The sequence below is a fragment of the Vanessa tameamea genome, chromosome 3 (genome assembly GCF_037043105.1).
Source record: "Vanessa tameamea isolate UH-Manoa-2023 chromosome 3, ilVanTame1 primary haplotype, whole genome shotgun sequence".
Classification (NCBI taxonomy): domain Eukaryota; kingdom Metazoa; phylum Arthropoda; class Insecta; order Lepidoptera; family Nymphalidae; genus Vanessa; species Vanessa tameamea.
In genome coordinates, this window is record NC_087311.1 from 6,524,526 (window position 1) to 6,543,561 (window position 19,036).

General features: G+C 40.0%; 1 protein-coding gene across 1 annotated transcript in view; it reads right to left on the bottom strand.

Annotated features, from left to right (window-relative positions):
- The window catches only part of LOC113397598 (uncharacterized), a 32,158-nt gene extending 17,809 nt beyond the window's left edge, over positions 1 to 14,349 (bottom strand). Inside the window, exon 1 of the mRNA XM_064219276.1 lies at positions 14,231 to 14,349. The gene's annotated coding sequence lies outside the window, so the exon portion shown is untranslated. The remainder of the gene's footprint in view (positions 1 to 14,230) is intronic.
- Between the last annotated feature and the right edge of the window lie 4,687 nt (positions 14,350 to 19,036).

The window sequence follows — 19,036 nt, forward strand, 5'->3', positions numbered from 1 at the left end:
GTTAAGTCCCTTGTGCCTTTATTACTCTGGATTACTCACCATTCAAACTACACCACAGCTATACCTACCTATATACCAAGATACATACAAAGTGTGAGTAGGTGGAACTAATTTCTGCCTACACAAATATATATCCTGTAATACGACAAACAATATTTGTATCTATGTATATCCTTATAAAAATAAGTTTGGTCGAAAAATTCTTGATGAGTCTTTTAAGTAGTGATAAATCAATATTCTTTTATTTATGGAAGGCAGACAAGCAAATGGGTCAGTTAATGATAAGTGCATGTCTCTACCCATACACATTGGCATTGTTAGAATTATAAAACATTCCTCATATTGTTATATCAATGAATCCAACCATTAAATTGGTGTTACGAATCTCCTACTTGCACATACACGCATGGCCTGAATGTCAACAAAGAGTGACTTTATTTTAAGTATAAAACTTAAAAAATAGCATAGCATAACACATCATCTATAATTTGAAATTAGGTCCTAAAAAACTGCACTTAAAAGATGTATAGGGTTAATTATTATTTGTACGGTTAATTTCTAGGTATAATCCTACCCGCTTTAAACATCAAAACATGCTATAGCCTCAAAGTAAGAACAGTAATATATTTCTTTAAGACATATGTATAAAGAAATACCATACTTTACTTGAAATGATAATTAACATAAATAGTTTCTAAATGCGTTAGTTTATGTCAATGTTCTTGATAAATAATAGTCGGGTGCGTGTCACATTTCACTTATCTTATAATATATTTTAGTCCGAGCCTTCCATTAGAACGCTATTACTGAAATCATATATTGGAAAGAAAGTACCGCTACGTTTACGGTCCTTAAAATCACCAAATCGCCAAATAAAAGAGAAACCCTAAGCCGCAATATTACGAACAACCCTTTACTACATTGCGCATGTTCCTGCAGATAATAGCGCAATTTTATTATTTTATGATACGCCTCTAACGTTGCAGATCTTCGCAAAGATGCCGACTAAAGACTCACAGGGTTAAATAAAGGGGTATAATAAAAACAAACGGAAAGGGTTTCCACAATGCAGAAAAATTACGCAATGACTCGTTTTATGGACGCGTCAAAAGCACGAGTGAAAAAAAAAACTTCGCAGGTACGAAAACAAACCATTTGTAACAACAAGGGATAAACACTTGTATAAAAACATTTCGCCGCCTAAGCTTGTTATATTCCAAAGAGAGTATGCAAATAGGTGCAATTTTTTGCAAAAAGGTTTTATAGGAGTACAATGAACTCTTTGTCCAATGTGCCAATACTGCTACTGAACTCGATTATGTGTGCTGTAAACTAATTATTATCTTTTATAAAAAAACTACTCTCTTTACTTCTAATTACGTAATATTTATATAGTGTGAACTTTTTATTGTTTTATGATCTTTCTTAGGTCAGAATCTGAAATATAATTATTATATTAAGTGGTCAATAATTTTCTTAAGGCTGCTTGCATTAGATTGCGTTAGATTTTAACAGACTTTGATAGAAGTCGACTATGCGTTGGAATAGGATATTTGATAATTTTTAATTATTACAAAAAAAAATACATACACCGAGTAAAGATCGTCTGGCAACAACTAGTAAACAATAAAAACTAGTCCTTCTGAAAATTATATCTACCAAGACAGTTGGCCCTTTGAACTTGATCTTTTTATCAAGTGTGACTAAAAATTATTCTCTATATATACTCGTATCAGTGTCGCCGCATTCCACGTTCACACATGAGCTCTGAATCTTGTTATTCCAACTATGTATATTTTTATGCATGTGTAGTGGTAATTTAACAATAAAACAATCGCTATTTTCTTTATAGGCACGTAAATGTAGTGCTGTACAAGCTGTTAATATTGGCATAACAATTTTTAATCAAACAGGGATTCAAAACGTGTATACAGAAGTATTGGCAAAAAGTTATAGCTTATATGCTATATTTTTTATATATTTTACATTTTTTAGTTAAATTGTACGTAAACCGATATTTTATTGGATTAAAATACAACATTTTGTTAAAAATGTCTACCTTCACGTTCATGTGTGCTACTAATCTTCAACCGTATACATGAGACACGGAGTTGCTTTGCGATGAGGGCGCGCAGGCGCACCACACAAACAGGCAGCCGACGCACACAGATGCATACTTTGACAAGAATATTGCTTGCTATGCTAATGCAGCGGAGATTGGGCAGGTCGTTGGCCGCGCTCCCGGACGCTACAGAGTCATTCGGCAGAACAAGTTGCGGTCCACCCTCGCTGCGCCCTTACATCTATGATATGAACTAGTTAAAATGTATCTGTTCTTACTTTAAAGTATTCCTTTTTCTTCTTGTATTTAAAAGCTGAATAAGGCATTTATAACATTTATATGTTTTTGAAATAATTCTATACTCTACTATTTGTCTACCTTTACATTTTATGAAACAAAATAAATAATCCTATTAAAATATTTCACAACGCAGTCGATTTGATTAAAAAACCTATTAAAATTCAATTTGACGGCTAGATTACTAGTAAATTAGCGAGTATTAATTTAGTAATAAACATAACATTATTTTCATTTAGTCAAACGCAATATTTTAATGTTAGGTATTCATTTGATATCATTGCACTTTTATTATACCTACATAATATATATAGTATGTTAGGCGTTAATGAGGTACTAATGTACGTCATCATTAAATTTCCTTTCGAAGCAATGACAGACAATTTAAAATTGGTCGCTGGGCCGCGTCAGCGTTGGCCAGTGACCTTGAGTGCAGCGCGGGCGCAATAGATTAGACACAACACACGCACACCATTACGTATCCAAACACGATACAAATGTGTGAGTTAAAGAAGGGCTGATAGTCGCGTCAAGTAATATGACTGAACGAAACTTTAATTCGTTCGTTTACAAATTTCCCTTTAAATAGCATTTCGAAAGCATGGTACCAATAGAGTTGGTTTCCGAAAGCTATAACTAAAATGCAAAATAACGTTTTGCTAAGTGAGGGTTACTAGGATATTTTATTCACATTCAAAGCTTGATAAACTATTTTCTAAGTAGATAATATTAGGCTAGCCTAATATGTCAGATTTTTCAACTTCACATTATCAATTAAAAATGACTGGATATTTGAAGGTGACACTTATCTATAAAACGACTTAAAGTATAATGAATGCATCTAAATGCACTGTGCTACTTTTCTAGAAAGTGCATCAGCTGCAGCCTTGAGCGGACCCTTTCCCTCGTCGATCAAACAAGCGGTCGCTCTCACCATTTTTCTTAACCGTACATTAGATAGACATTCGAGTGGACACTTATCTAACAGATAATTAAAGTCCGTTTTCAACAACGTCTAAGTTGAGCCAAATATAGGTGTCTGTGACTGGAGTTATTTCTATTTAAAAGATTAAGACATTATTGTGTGTATATTCAAGACTTGAGTGCTCATTGCGTTCATTAATAGGCGTGTATGGGTGCGAGGCAGCGCTTGCGCATCCTGGCACAATGGCAGACGAAGGCGGACGCCGGAGTGGGTGCGGGCGGGGCGTGCGGCCAAGCGGTTATTTCGGTATGCACATTGCATGCAGCGCGGCATCGCTGCACTTGCTACTCGAAATAGTCAGGTCAGGGACCGCGAGGAACGTCTCGATCCTTCCCCAAGGTCAAGACTCAATACTTGCCCCACCCGTTGTGTGTCTCTGTGTCGTATTACCTCAACGGACATCTTTTTTTGACAACATAAAGTCGGTTAATAGACCTAGTTCAAATCGAGAAATATTTGTACTGATATACTTAGAATGCTCGTACCTACTTTAGTGCATGTTATTGTAATCGGCGTACAATTTCACCAAAATTCGGACCTACTGTTGTTATCGACAATTCTTATGAATTTAGTTATCGCAACTTATGTTGGCAAACGTGACCCTTCCAATATTTAATCGATTCTTAATTGCGAATACTCCATTAGACGTCTCGAGATAACACCGCGAAGTATGCTTCAGCTAATAGCTCACGAAATTTGCGATAAGCGTAATTGTTTTCATTTTATAATAAATTAAGCGAACGTTCTTATATGTTATATAGATATTTATTTATTTAATGTAGTTAATGAGACATCCCAACATGTATGCACCAATAGCATATACATCAGAGTACATTATTTTCACGTACATGAAATATTTTTCATTTATGTATACTTATGATCATAGTGCCAAAAAGAACATAAAACTTATTTCAACATGACAAACGCCAACACATATCGTAAGAATAAACTGAAACAATCAATAACTTTCGATAGTTCCTATTTTAAATTCTTAATAAAACAAAATTACCTAAATTGAGACATTACGAGTATTATACCTATGCGAAGAACAAGTTAAAATTTAACAATTTCGTCGTACTGATCTTGACGAAAATTTCAGATAACATTGTTTGAAAACATATTACTAAAGAAGAACGTGTTGTAACTGAATAATAACAGGTTTCACCCTCATGCTGGTTGGTAGTCAATTTTATGGCTTCAGCTTCCCTTAGTTTTGGTCATCGACACCGATAAAGTAGGGATACTCGTGTTCAAATGTCACTAATTAGGGATACTATAGTAGGTACTTCGATTCACTTCGTACTTACCTATAAAATTTGAACTAACTAGTCCTTCCTTTGATGTAAATATATTTAAGATATCAATTTATTCAGAGTCCTAGCCTCGAAAACGTTACATTACTTATACAAATAGCATCAATCACGAATAAACTCTTTATAAAATCAAGCGCTAGTCACGTACACAAAGCCCTCGAATGTTTCCTTATAAATTTCGACGTTTAGATAAGCGACTAAGAGTCAAGGAAGGCATCTCTGGCGATGTTGGCGAGGACATTGCACTTCTGTCCCCCCGCTGCCGTTTCGTCCTTCCCCCTTCGCCAGCCGAAACTTGCTAGCCAATGATCCCGACCGGATTTTACTATTTAGGCAGACTCACTCAATGCTAGTGTATTATGTTTATTTGTTACGCGATATTTTATTTTGTTTTAATACAATGTCGACCTGGTTAGCACGTTTGTGCATATCTGTGCCTATGATGTATATTTTAGCAGATTAACACGTAATGTCTCATTTCTAAAATTTTTTACAACAATAAATAGTGTTATCACACGAATTGCTAGTGCTATGCGTAAAATAATAATAATTTATTATAATATTATTATTGTACTTCAATAGATAGCTACAGAGCATGAAACTATCAATTTAAAAGAAAATGTAACATACGTACTTAATTATTCGATAGCTCTCTCTAATATTTGAAGAAATTTAAAATACTATAATGCTAGAATGGATAACTGATCACAAAAAAATAACTGAATACATATATCATAGTAATATATTTTGACCCGATTTAAAGAACTCTTTCTTATTGTATGGTCAATCTATGTATTTTCGCCAATTTCGTTAAAGACTTATGGTCGCATAATTTTCTTAACATACCGTGCTTAACATACCGTTATAGACATTTCGCAAACTATATTCAAATTGGTAAAAATAATTCCTTCCTTTCTCCTTATTGATTAAAATCCCATATTTATAGATTACTTTGCAAAGCATTTTCTGTTTTCATTAAGTCGGTTTATTATTATTTTTTATTTATTAATTATAAGGAATGATCAAAGATGTTAAGAATTTCATGAAGGATTGCATCTGTGATGCGTCGACTAAGGCGAACAATCCCGTTATTCATTATGTACCGTACATACTCTATGTAGCGGCTCTTCATTTAGTTTGTACCGTCAACAAAAAAACAAAAACATCTATAAAAATGTAGGTTTCACGTATTTAAATGTAATAATAGAATTTCATGAGCGTCTATTTACTCGTCAAATTTTCTTTACAATTTATTAGCACTTGCGCGTAAAATCCAATGACATTCAATGTACGGAAAAATAATCGTTATTTTCCAAATACATTATTAAATAATTTGTTGCAAAAAACGAACAACGAATGAATATATAATTAGATACAAAATTGACAATGGACAATTTGACTCTACGTATTCGTCGACATCAAAACTAGGGTTAGACGAATGCTCACGGTTAATTTATAAGTTTTATCTACGATCATAGTAGCCATATTAAAAACGGGTATAATCATACTTTTCATAAGCCACTTCATAAGAACTTTAAAGAACCCGATCGAGGCGCTATAAGAATGTATGCCTAACACACCCAGATCCTTATATTTAAATAAAAATTAACGATTCGAGAATAAAACAATTTTATATGTAGTCTGTACTCACTAAAAAATGACGAGCTTAGCCCGGCCTGCCTCAACACGCGGCGCGTTCGCAACGGACAGCGCCCTGAGTCGTGACGTCGCTTCCTGACTCCGACATACACTAAATAATATAAATAGCAAACATAAAGAAACAACTAAAATAAATTTAATTTTTGTTTTATTCGACCCATACTCTTCAACGTAACATACGTCTGTCATTTTTAGCGAGAAGAAATTATAGTCTATTTACCTATAGTCACGATTGTTGGTAATCTTACTAGTCACCAAAAATAATTAAGATTAATCTATATCTATAAATTATAAAGCTGAGCTATTAGATTGAACGTACAAATAATATACTTTAGCAGTCCGATTTAAAACGATAGGACATTTTTTGAAGAAGGCTATAGGCTGTATAACAATACGACCGGTATGAGTGATCACTGATCAGTAATTATTATTATTGTTGCCGAAAATGCACAGAGACGCTTGTCTCTCATATAATACAAATCAGATAGAAACTAAGGACATCTTTGTTTGTGACCTCTGTACTGAGCCAACGCTTACCTTTAAAATAATTGGGGTATAGATACAACTTTGGCCTCCGGACAAGTACTCACCACTTAGGTAACAATATCCTTCACCTTCCTATGGATAAAACAGGTGAAATGACATAAACATTTCGGGTTACTAGTCTGCTCATATATGAGGACCGATTATTATTTGGGTCACATGTGAATATTGTGATAGTGCATAATTTACTTTAGATTATGAAGAACAAAAGGAATTGTAGAGTTAAGCAAATATTCCTTTTTCTTATTTATTGTCGAATGTATATAATATGGCGCCCTTAACGTCATTAACACCGATACTATTACACGTTCGAAGCCGTATTAAATATTTTAAAGAAATTTTGCTTTTTAAAAGTTTTATATATATAAAACTGCAACATACCTGCATGTTTCTCAGTTGAATTAAAAGAGTCGTAGGTATTATAAACGAAATAATAATTTTAATATCGAAAATAAAAAAATCGAATTTACGTCCAAATTATATTCTCTCTAACTATTCCCTCTAGTCAAAAAAAAACTGAATAATATAGTAAAATAAATAACTTATTTATACGTGTATTATGCAACTTATATTATATATGTTTTATACAATTTGTTACTAAAAGACAACAAGTTTATAATAAATGTATCTACTGGTTTAATTAGTAGGTAATCGTTATAAACACAAAACCTACGACAATATTCTTTAACTTGTGTTTATTGACAATAGTAGTGAGATAGTGCTATCGGACTATGCAAATTGCCCTTTAAATGGCCAAATGGCTAATTAAACTAAATATCTGTAATATAGTTAGAGCAAACAACGATAATAAGTTCAGTCGTCACAATTTGTTTATATATTAAGAAGAACATTTGAAAATAACTACTTATATAAAATAAAGATATTCGGAACGTATTTACGGTCCCATTTTTTAATTACCAGGTAAAGTTTTTTAATGTTCGAAATTCAAATTAATTTTCTGGTATATTCAATAAATAGAGGCTTCCGAAATTGTCTTCTAATAAAAGGATTAAAAAGAGTTCAATTAAATATAGCAGTCACCCCTGTAATTACAACGAAGGTTTCCTTAATTACAGCTCCAATAAAAAGATCCGAGCTTCCTACTTCCCACGTAAGGGCGGCAAAGCGCATGCGTAACATGTGCGCGATCGGGCTTATTATTACTCACCGGTAAATACTATGAAAATACATATTACATTCCACATGTACAGAGTTAAAGACACAGAAACATCAGGAAAGGCTTGCAAACTATGTATAACTTACTTAAATAGAATTGAAATACAAATAATATTAATAAAAACATCAAGATTTAATTTGTTTTTTTTGTATTGTCCTGAACGATTTCGACCGCGATGGCTAATCTCAAGGAAGACTAGCCAACTACGCAAGATGCACTGCACCAGTGTGTTGGCAAACACGAGCACACTCTCTATTCGCATTATCCGATGGGATGGCAAATCCGACACGGCCAAGATCTAATGCGTCAGACGATGACGAAAACAACATGTTTATAATTTTGTTATAGTCAATGTCACATACATATAACTTCTGGAATTTCATAAATATATATACCATTATCAGCATATCAGCTAAGTTATTCTATAAAAAAATCACATTTGATTCTCGAACAAATCGTATAATGTTAAAAATCAACGCTAATTTTATACCTGTACCTATCCTTAAAATATATTATTTATTCTTAAAGAATTGTTCCAAAGGAATATCTGATATTTTATTATAAAACATGTATGTATCTTATAGTCAAGTCTCCAGGTCGCCAACGACGAGCGAAAGGAGAGACCGGTCGCGGTCACACCATCGCGTCGTCCGACCGGTCACCGGCCCCCACCACTCGCCGTCCCTGCAGGTGGACCTCTCCCGAGGTCGCAGCCAGCAGTCGAGCAGCGAGGACGAGAGCGGGAGCACCGCAGCGCCGCCCACTACAACCCCGGACATGCCAACACGTAGCGTTGTTGTGCAAGTCAAGCCAGCGCCGGAACATCTGGCAAGTATGCGTGTAACGCAACCCAAACCCACCTGCTCTCTTTCTGTGCACAGCATGGAGATCGACGTGCAACCCAACGCGCTCAGGAGGAGCCACTCCACGTCGTCCGAAGAGGACGCCACGGAGCTGAAGAGAAGGTGTCCAGAGGCAAGACCCATGGACTACGCCAGTGCGCTCCGCGCAAAGGCGCAGGTCCAAGAAAAGGAGCCCGCCACCAGGCCAGTGAAGGCCACCGCAACAACAAGCGTAGAGAAGCCTACCGCCAAAAATCCGGCTGCAAAAAAGCCGAGATACCCACCACTCGTGGTGGAGAGTCTCCCGAATTGGGCACACCACTTCCGTGTGCTCAAGCAAAAACTCGGACGACCCCCGAGCGCACGCCCATACCAAAAAGGAGTGCGTTTCTCGCCAACCTCCGAGGAGGAGTACCGCATCATACAGCGGTACCTCACAACATTAGAAAGAGAGGAGAACGTCTCATGGTTCTCCTACTCATTACCGGCTGAAAAGAGCCTGAAAGTAGCCATCAGAGGGCTACCATACAACACCACGGCCGAAGAGGTCGAAGAAGAGCTGCGCGAACTAGGGTTCGAACCAGAAGTGGTCAAGCAGATCCAGGCCAGGAAAGGCCGCCCAGGGTGCATGTATTTCACCCAATTGAAGAAAACCCCTGGACTGACGCCGGCGATATACGAAGTAACGGAGTTGCTGTGTATGACCGGCATCAAGATAGATGCATGGCGAGGGAAGAAAGGCCCCGCACAATGCCATAGATGCCAGCAGTTCAGACACTCGTCTCACTGCTGCCACCGACCGCCAGCATGCGTCCGATGCGGAGGTGAACACCTCGCAAAGGATTGCGAGCGGAAAAGGGAGGACCCACCGACGTGTGCCAACTGCGGAGGCGCACACACGGCCAACAACACGGCCTGCCCGGTCTACAAAAGGGAGGCCAAACACCGCAGAGCGGGCACCATCGCCCTATCCGCGCCAGCAAAGAAGACTGCGGACGCAGTCTCACCACCTGCACCCGCACCCGCACCTGCACCTGCACCAGAGCCAGCGACCTCGCTCATGGCTCCAGCGAACGCTCCCACAGCTCGAAACTCGAGCACCGGGAAGAAGAAACGACGCCCCAAAAAGAAGAGCAAGGCAAACAAACCTGCTCCGGAGAGCAAGCCCAGTGCGACCACAAAAGTCGCACCTGCGCCTGCACCCACACCTGCACCGGCGCCAGCGCCGGCACATAAACCAGCTGCCACCACCGCGACACACACGCGGTCGAAAGCAACAACCACTGGCAAAGATAAAGAAGTTATCAAAACCGCCATCACAATTCTGCAAGGGGTACTTAGCGCCCTGCTAGAAGACCGTGACCCAGTGCCTGTAATATTACAGGGCATCACCCTCCTGCTCAACCGCAATGAATAACAAACTCCGTGTTATTCACTGGAATGCCAACGGGCTCAGAAACAAGCAACTGCTGTTTCAAACCCTCCTGCAAGAGCAGGACATAGACGTGGCTCTCATATCAGAGACCCACGCCACAGACTCGGATCGACTGAAGTTTGCAAACTACCACACATACCGCAAGGATGAACGCTCGGATGTGAGCAACCAGCCCTTTAGAGGCCTCGCGGTACTTGTCAAGAGGAGAATTGTACACACGCCTATCCAGACTACATCGCTAGGGACGATGTACGCCTTGGGCATCGAAGTGTGCACTGGAGGGACAGCCCTACGCCTCTTCGCCTGCTACAAAGCTCCCAAAGCAAGAATGGATCCTGCAGACATCCGATCATTGCTGGACTCACCAACTCCAACAATCATCGCAGGAGATCTGAACTGCAAGCACACCTCATGGAACTCGACCACCAACACTACGGATGGCAGACGACTCTGCCAAGACGCCGAAAAGAACGGATACACAGTCAGCGGTCCAGAGACCCCGACTCACTACCCGTTCCGATCAATCCTAACACCCGACGTGCTAGACATAGCCGTCCACAGGGGGCTCACACAGAGACTCTCGCAGGAAGTCTTGGCGGACGACATGGGGTCCGACCACCAACCGGTTCTCCTAACACTGCAAGCAACCCTAGCTGCAGCCAGACGACCACCTCGCCGGTGCACCGACTGGACTACCTACAGGGAACATCTGGAGGAGAACACGAGGATGAAACCAGCAACGAACGCAGAGGAGATAGAAGACCTCGCCTTAGACGTCAGAGACACCCTGCGTCACGCCTACGAGGCAGCGACGCACACACAGGAGGTATCACACCGATACTACACCCTACCTGGCCATATAAGGAAGCTTCTATCAAGGAAGAGAGAGCTACGCAAGCTGTGGCAGCGAACCCGCTGCCCCACGCTAAAGCGACAACTCAACCGCCTCAACGATCGAGCCACAGAGTCAGTAAGCGACCACCGATCCCGAACATGGGAGAGCACCATCGAGACTGCAGCAGACGACATGAAGTCACTTCATCGACTCAACCGCAACCTCACCAACTCGAGTGAACCTAGACGTCCACTCCGAGCGAACGATGGAACTCTACGATACCAGACAGCGGATCGCGCTGAGATCTTTGCAGCCACGCTAGAGCAGCAGTTCACACCGAACCCTGCTCGCTACCAGGCACACAGCACAGCAGTCGAAGAACAAGTTCGAGAATACCTGGCAGAACCACTGTCCCCCACCGATGACCCCATAGTCATCACACCGGGACAAGTACTACGGATGACAAGGCGTGCGAACCCACGTAAGGCCCCGGGGTGCGACGGAATCACAAACTCCGCCCTCCGCCACCTACCACCGCGTAGCATAGCCGCGATCACGCGGCTATTTAACGGAATACTCCGCACGGGCCACTTTCCATCTACGTGGAAGCAAGGCCGAGTCATCATGATACCGAAGCCCGGTAAAAACACACTTTTACCGGAGAGCTACAGGCCCATCACACTTCTGCCTACCATCTCGAAAATGTTCGAGAGATTGCTGCTTCAGCACCTACGACCACACATCGAACCTCGGCCGGAACAATTTGGCTTTCGAGCTGGACATTCGACCACGCACCAAATAGCGAGAATACTGCACTACGCCGCAGTGGCACTGAACAAGAGGGAGTTCCCAGTGGCAGTATTCCTCGATATGGAGAAAGCCTTTGACCGAGTATGGCACGAAGGGCTGCTATACAAGCTGGCTCTTCGACCATCCATGCCGAAGCGAATCGTACACATCATAGCGTCATTCCTGGAGAACCGACGCTTCCAAGTCGATGTTGAAGGAGCTCTGTCCACAGAGCGACGGATCACCGCCGGTGTCCCACAGGGAAGCTGCCTATCTCCGGTATGCTATTCCTGCTACACTGACGACATCCCACTGATGGACGGAGCCGTCCTGGCCCTATACGCCGATGACGCGGCGTACATCACCACCTCTATCAAAAGGAAGCAAGCTGCAATACTGATGCAGCTCATGCTATATCAACTTCCCGACTGGTTAGCCAAATGGCGGCTAACCGTCAACGTCGAGAAGACACAGGCGATCGTCTTAGGAAGAGCATCCAACCTACCATCTCCCCTCCGGCTATTCGGAAAGGAGATCCAATGGTCTGACAGGGTCAAGTACCTTGGAGTGACCATCGACCGAAGGATGAATATGAATCATCACGTCGCGAATGTGATCAACTTGGCGCGTGCTACACGTGTCAAACTATATCCAGTGCTGAAATCGCGCCTCCCTCTGCGCGTCAAACTCGGGATCTACAAGCAATACGTGAGATCACGCCTCACGTATGCCGCTCCAGCATGGTACGCACTCACTGGCCCTGCCTCGCGAAAGAAGCTGCAAGCGCAGCAATCTCTCACACTGCGGGCCATCACGAATGCACCACGCTACGTACGGAACACAACAATTGCGAGAGATCTCAAAGTCGAAACCGTCGAGGAATTTACCAGACGCCTAGCCACGAAGATGTTCATGCGTGCCGACCAGTCGGACCACACCCACATCAAGGATATGGCACCGCAGCACGCACGGCCACCTGACGGATGGGCGTACCCGAGAGAGCTCATCAACGATGACGCCCTCAGCGAGAGCCGACCATCGCGTCGCCTCCCGCCCGCTCCTCGACAGAACGTCGACCCAGCTGACACCACGACACACCAGCCCGGAAACAACGACGTCCGCTAACGATGCATCGAACCAGAGGTAGTCCCTACGGGGACTCATCCTACTGGACTCGGCTGCATCCAGGACGCCTACCTGCAGAAAAGCCCATGATCGCTGGTCGCTCGCTGGACCTCCCCGAACGGGGTCTCATCCGGTGCGCTTGATCGAATCATGAGTAATTCTGCAGAACCGGACAGGAGTGTCACACTAGCTGGACGCACTGAAACACCATCAGATCACATTCCAGACCTAAAGACGACGCCAACAACGCCAGGACAACTCACCAAAAGGAACACCACTGACGCAAAACCAGCGCCAGTTCCAACAAATCACCCGGCTCCTACAAAGAGCCGTACCCGACGAACCGGTCTGTACAATAGCGTCTCACCGCGGCCGACCGAAAGGAAATCCCAAGCGGGACTTATCCTGACGGCCCCGACCGCGAGCGAGGCGTCTAGACCACGTTTTCCACCCACGACCGCAGGTCGCTCGCTGGACCTCCCCGAACGGGGTCTCATCCGGTGCGCTTGATCGGATCGTGGGAGTCTACGCGGTCACGGACCAGACTCGCCGAAACAAACCACAACAACACAGAACACCGACAACCCGTCAGAATGCCGAATACCGCTTCTTCTCCACTCTCTCTACTTGCCACCCTCACCCATCTGCAGCCTTCACCGCCAACGATGGAACTTGATCTCAACGAGACACGCATACGCAAACACACACTTGGCAGCAGCAAGATGTCTCCGAACCTTCCTTCTGTACCACGACATCTGTCGTGCGCAGACATTCACAGAGCAGGTCGTTCGCTGGACCTCCCCTTACGGGGTCTCATCCGGTGCGCTTGATCGCTCTGAGAATGTACGGAGGACCAAGAGATGTCTGCAGCACACGCCACTAGGGTACTTCCACTGGAATTACCCGACCTCAACGACCCGTCCGTAGTAACGGGCAAATCACCCGGCTCCTACAAAGAGCCGTACCCGACGAACCGGTCTGTACAATAGCGTCTCACCGCGGCCGACCGAAAGGAAATCCCAAGCGGGACTTATCCTGACGGCCCCGACCGAGAGCGAGGCGTCTAGACCACGTTTTTTCACCCACGACCGCAGGTCGCTCGCTGGACCTCCCCGAACGGGGTCTCATCCGGTGCGCTTGATCGGATCGTGGGAGTCTACGCGGTCACGGACCGGACTCGCCGAAACAAACCACAACAACACAGAACACCGACAACCTGTCAGAATGCCGAATACCACTTCTTCTCCACTCTTCTCTACCAACCACCCTCACCCATCTGCAGCCTTCACCGCCAGCGACGGAACTTGATCTCAACGAGACACGAATACGCAACACACATTTGGCAGCAGCAAGATGTCTCCGAACCCTCCCTCTGTACCACGACATCTGTCGTGCGCAGACATTCGCAGAGCAGGTCGTTCGCTGGACCTCCCCTTACGGGGTCTCATCCGGTGCGCTTGATCGCTCTGAGAATGTACGGAGGACCAAGAGATGTCTGCAGCATACGCCACTAGGGTACTTCCATGGAATTACCCGACCCCAACGACCCGTCCGTAGAAACGGACGGCGAACAGGATACCGCAGTAGATAGGGCACGGCCCTAGGAACTGCCATCACCATTCCCCATTACCAGGGGGGTGCGTGAAATACTACGAATATAGTCAAGTAATTCTATCTCTTTTATAAGTCTACGTACAATCACGTTGCCCAATAAAATAGTATAAAAAGTATCAAATGATGTTCCGGCTGCGTTTAAGACCTGTGACAAGCGGAGTTATTTCAGGCATCACCTCGCGGCTTTCCGGATTAATTAATCTCATCTTGGGTTACAGAAATTAATTCTATTTATAGACATTAATTTATTTGAATTATTTTTAGTTCAACAAAATTGTGTAAAATTAGTAATATTATATTCATTTTACAATATGGCGGTAGTTCGCCGATGTATGCCTTCATTTTTCCATCCATTGTTTATGCAATTTTTAAAAGATCTTTGACCCTTCTTACGTAATTCTAATTTATGTGATTTTGTAGGATGTCAAATAGTTCCAATATCTTTATCAATTGAATTACTAAATAAAATACATATTAAAATCTACACTAAACTACTCGCAAAAATAAAGGTACGAATCTAATTAAAAGGATATTGACCTGGGTAACGTTTAAAATAAATCAAGTCATGTCAAACAACGACCTTTATTGTTTCAGATTGCGAAACAAGGTAATTAAAGTAGTATAAATGTGTGTTAATGCATAGAAATCGCGAAATTATAATATATGAAATTCGTCAGAGTCAATTCAATTTCATGTTAATTGTAACATTTGACCGTAAATTCATTTTAAATTATAATCTTGTAGTTTCCAGAGAGAGGATCGAGAATATTCTGATAAAATATGCAAGTAAACGTTAATTACGCTGATTTTTTTATTCATTTGTTATTCTGCCATTAAACGGGACAGCATGTTTTTGGTTCTTCAGTTAAAGAAGAAGCGAAACCATTATCTTTCTTCGGGGTTTAAATAAAAATGTATCTGTGATCACTTCGGAATCATCATTTGTAAAATAATATTTCAATAGAACTTATTTATGTATTTGTTAATAGATTTTAAACGGAAATTGATGTTGAAATCGTATATAATTCCAACAGACAATTACATAACGGACTGAAGTACTTTAAGCGTTTAATGTTATATTAAGGTATAAACTCGAAATAAAAGTCAAAATTACATCATAATTACATATATATACCTACATGTACAAAAAGGAAGTTAATGTTAAAAAATGCATTATAAAATTCACTTTCATTTATTGAAATTTCTGAATCGAATTTATTAGGGATTTATCTTTGATATTAATATTAAGGGTAGATACGTATTCTTGTTATGCTAATATAGCTGCAATAGACAGGTCACAGGTGAGCAACGGCTAGAACATACGACCCTTTGGCAACCGATTTTATATTGCTTTAAACTGGGGAATAAAACATTAATAGATCTTTAACCATTTTACAGTGTAATTTATTATATATTTATAATAAATATTATATTTTTCTCATTAATTCAATAATTATAGTATTTAATTAAGAAAAATACTGTTGACAAGAAAAGACTGTGCAAACTTATAACAAATAATAAAGCTAAATTTATATAAAACTAGTGTTTTGAATTCATTAATGACAATGCATTGGTAATGTTGCCAAAAAAATTGGGTATTTTATAATTGCAACATTATTATTGTAAAACGTCTATTTTTTATTGTTCAATATTTACATTTCAATGCAGTTTTATAAAATAAAAATATGTGTCAATAGGCATATAAAAAACTCTTTCTTCATTCCCTATGTATAGTAGGTATAATCTACTTTCGCACTGGTAGTATCTACACTAGTCGAATTAAGTACATATAACGAGTATTTTTTTTTTTTTTTCGGTATAAAAATTCGATTGCAAAGTTCAATGTCAGAACTTGCACAGATAAAACAAGTTGTCGATCCCATGAGGTCGGCGGTCATCGGTCAAAGGTGGTCAACGGCTGGACTCGGACTCGTTGAGGGGTTGCGAATCATTTGACGGGAATTAATCACAAGCTATCGCGACGTTTTATTATTGAAGATATTTTTTTATATTAAACTGTATGTTTAATATATAAAAAAATATATTAATAATAATAGTTAAAAATGAAATTCTATTTTTCTAGGATTTTACCGCGACAAGAATAATTAACATTCCAAGTATACCTAGTATAAACTAAAAATGAAATAGTACGAAATAAATTAATCAATATTTAACAGTATATATTAAATTAATATGTATGCATTGATATGAGATAAACCGTTTTAATGGTTTATTATGATTATGATAAAATTCTTCGATATTTTTAATTGCCAGGAGGTATTTAAAACTTTTTATTTATTAATGAAATGGTTGCCAAATCTTCCATATTTCAATGTCATGATTAAGTTCAAGTTCTCAGTCCCATGAGGTCGGTGGTCATCGGTCAGAGGTGACCAACGGCTAACGCGAATCCTTTAGCGAATTCCTTGCCTTCACCCCACACCTGTGAATGCCTTTGTTAAACAAAATATCCCTTTGTTGTGCAATTTCTGAAACTATATGCAAAACTTTATCAGTTACATTCATTTTGTAAAGGTAAGTTTTGCAAACAAATATATCTCATTAACTATTGTATGCTAAACAATACCTAAGTAGAAATATTTTAACATACTAAATTATCTTTGTTTTAAATCAGTTCGTATAAAACAATTCGTTTTTAAAAGCGAAATATTATGAAATTGTTTAAAAAAAATCAAACATTTTTTTACCAATTCGTGATAAAATACAGCATTGAGTCAGTGGTTATGTCTTTGGGGTGGTTTAAAATAGCTTCGATCGAAACGTATTTCTGTCCGTTCGTCACCTCTGACCCACGCTTGACAAGTGATGTCCCTTACAAGGTCTGCGAAAGTACCTTAGCCTTGGTAGTGAATATTTTATAAGTACAGTAACTCGTTTCATAATCATAGGTGTAGTGGGCACAATTTCATAACAATAAAACGGTTTCCTTGTATTATTATGATATATTTACGAGTGAAAGTTAATTTAACATTTAAGTAACTCATAATTAATAATTTACTTTTTATCCAGACAAAAACTTCTTACACTCCGTGCTCTAAAAAATTCAAACTATTCGATTATATTGGTATAAATAAAATATTATAGGTGGTATCTACCCATGGTGTGTTTCTAGAAAGAAAATTCGTAAATAGGTAAATCGATATTAAAACAAACTTAAAATCAGAGATCTGACTCTATATAACATATTCATAGAGATCCAAGGTGAATTTGTCGCATCGTGGACTCTATCAAATGCTGAATATTTAACAGGTAATAATTTCGTCTATTAGCGTACAAAATGAAGACAAAAAAATCCTAGCCAGTTTTAATTGTTTCCACTATCGAGTCGCATTTTTATTAAAGTCCTTTTAAGAATTTTAAAGTTCATGGTTCCGTGGTTCTTTTGTCAGCAATTATTACTTTCGAATTTTTTTTTAATAAACGTCAAATCAAATTTCATAAATGCAAATAAAACGCAGCGGTCAGCGAACAGCGGTCAGTTCATCCAGTTACGACTGCTTTATTTACTCTAAGCTTATTAAACCCTTTCCTTTGTTAAATAGTCTTGAGAAGGGTAATTAATATGGTCGGGTATTGTACGAAAACTCCACCTTTGTTCTTTGTTGTTTCCTTGCATTGTTGGATTTGCGGGTCGGCTTTATGTTTGGCGTTTTGTTTAGGTGATCATTAGCCCAGTGGGCAGTTTTGCACTGACCGCTTCGAAGTTTTTTTCTCACAGATATAAAACTACAGGGACCGTTATTTATAAGGAGTAGATATTGATATATCGATTTTTTATCAAACATATCAGTTTTTGGATAATGTATAATAAATTATACTATTTGTTTAAATAACATGAGTATAGAAAATATTTTTATAAATTATGCAGCGTCTATTACCTATCTATTATTTTTAAACATCACAAGGCAATTATTTCCTATTACACCGTAACAATTTAAAATTTCCCGCTACGCACATCGTTTACAACGTTATTAATATTCAAAGTTATTGATAGTTCAATTGGAGGTTATTAACATGTTTTAATGTGCGATAGTAAGGTTACAATCCTAACATATATTTTTTAAACTTTACACGAATAACATCAAACCGAACAAACTTACAAATAATGCATACTTGCTTTGCGCTGACCTCTGACCTCCATTGCATTTCTGAAGGCAGCCGTTACACAACCGTGCAGACTGGTTTCATTAAAATGTGCATGTGAGTCTATTGATTACAATACAATTTATTCTATTATCTATTTCTTCATATTTTAGTCACATCGCCATTGGAATCACATTAGAAAACCCGATGCCGAGACTAGCGAAGCGAATTATTCGTACACGAATTTGATAAAACG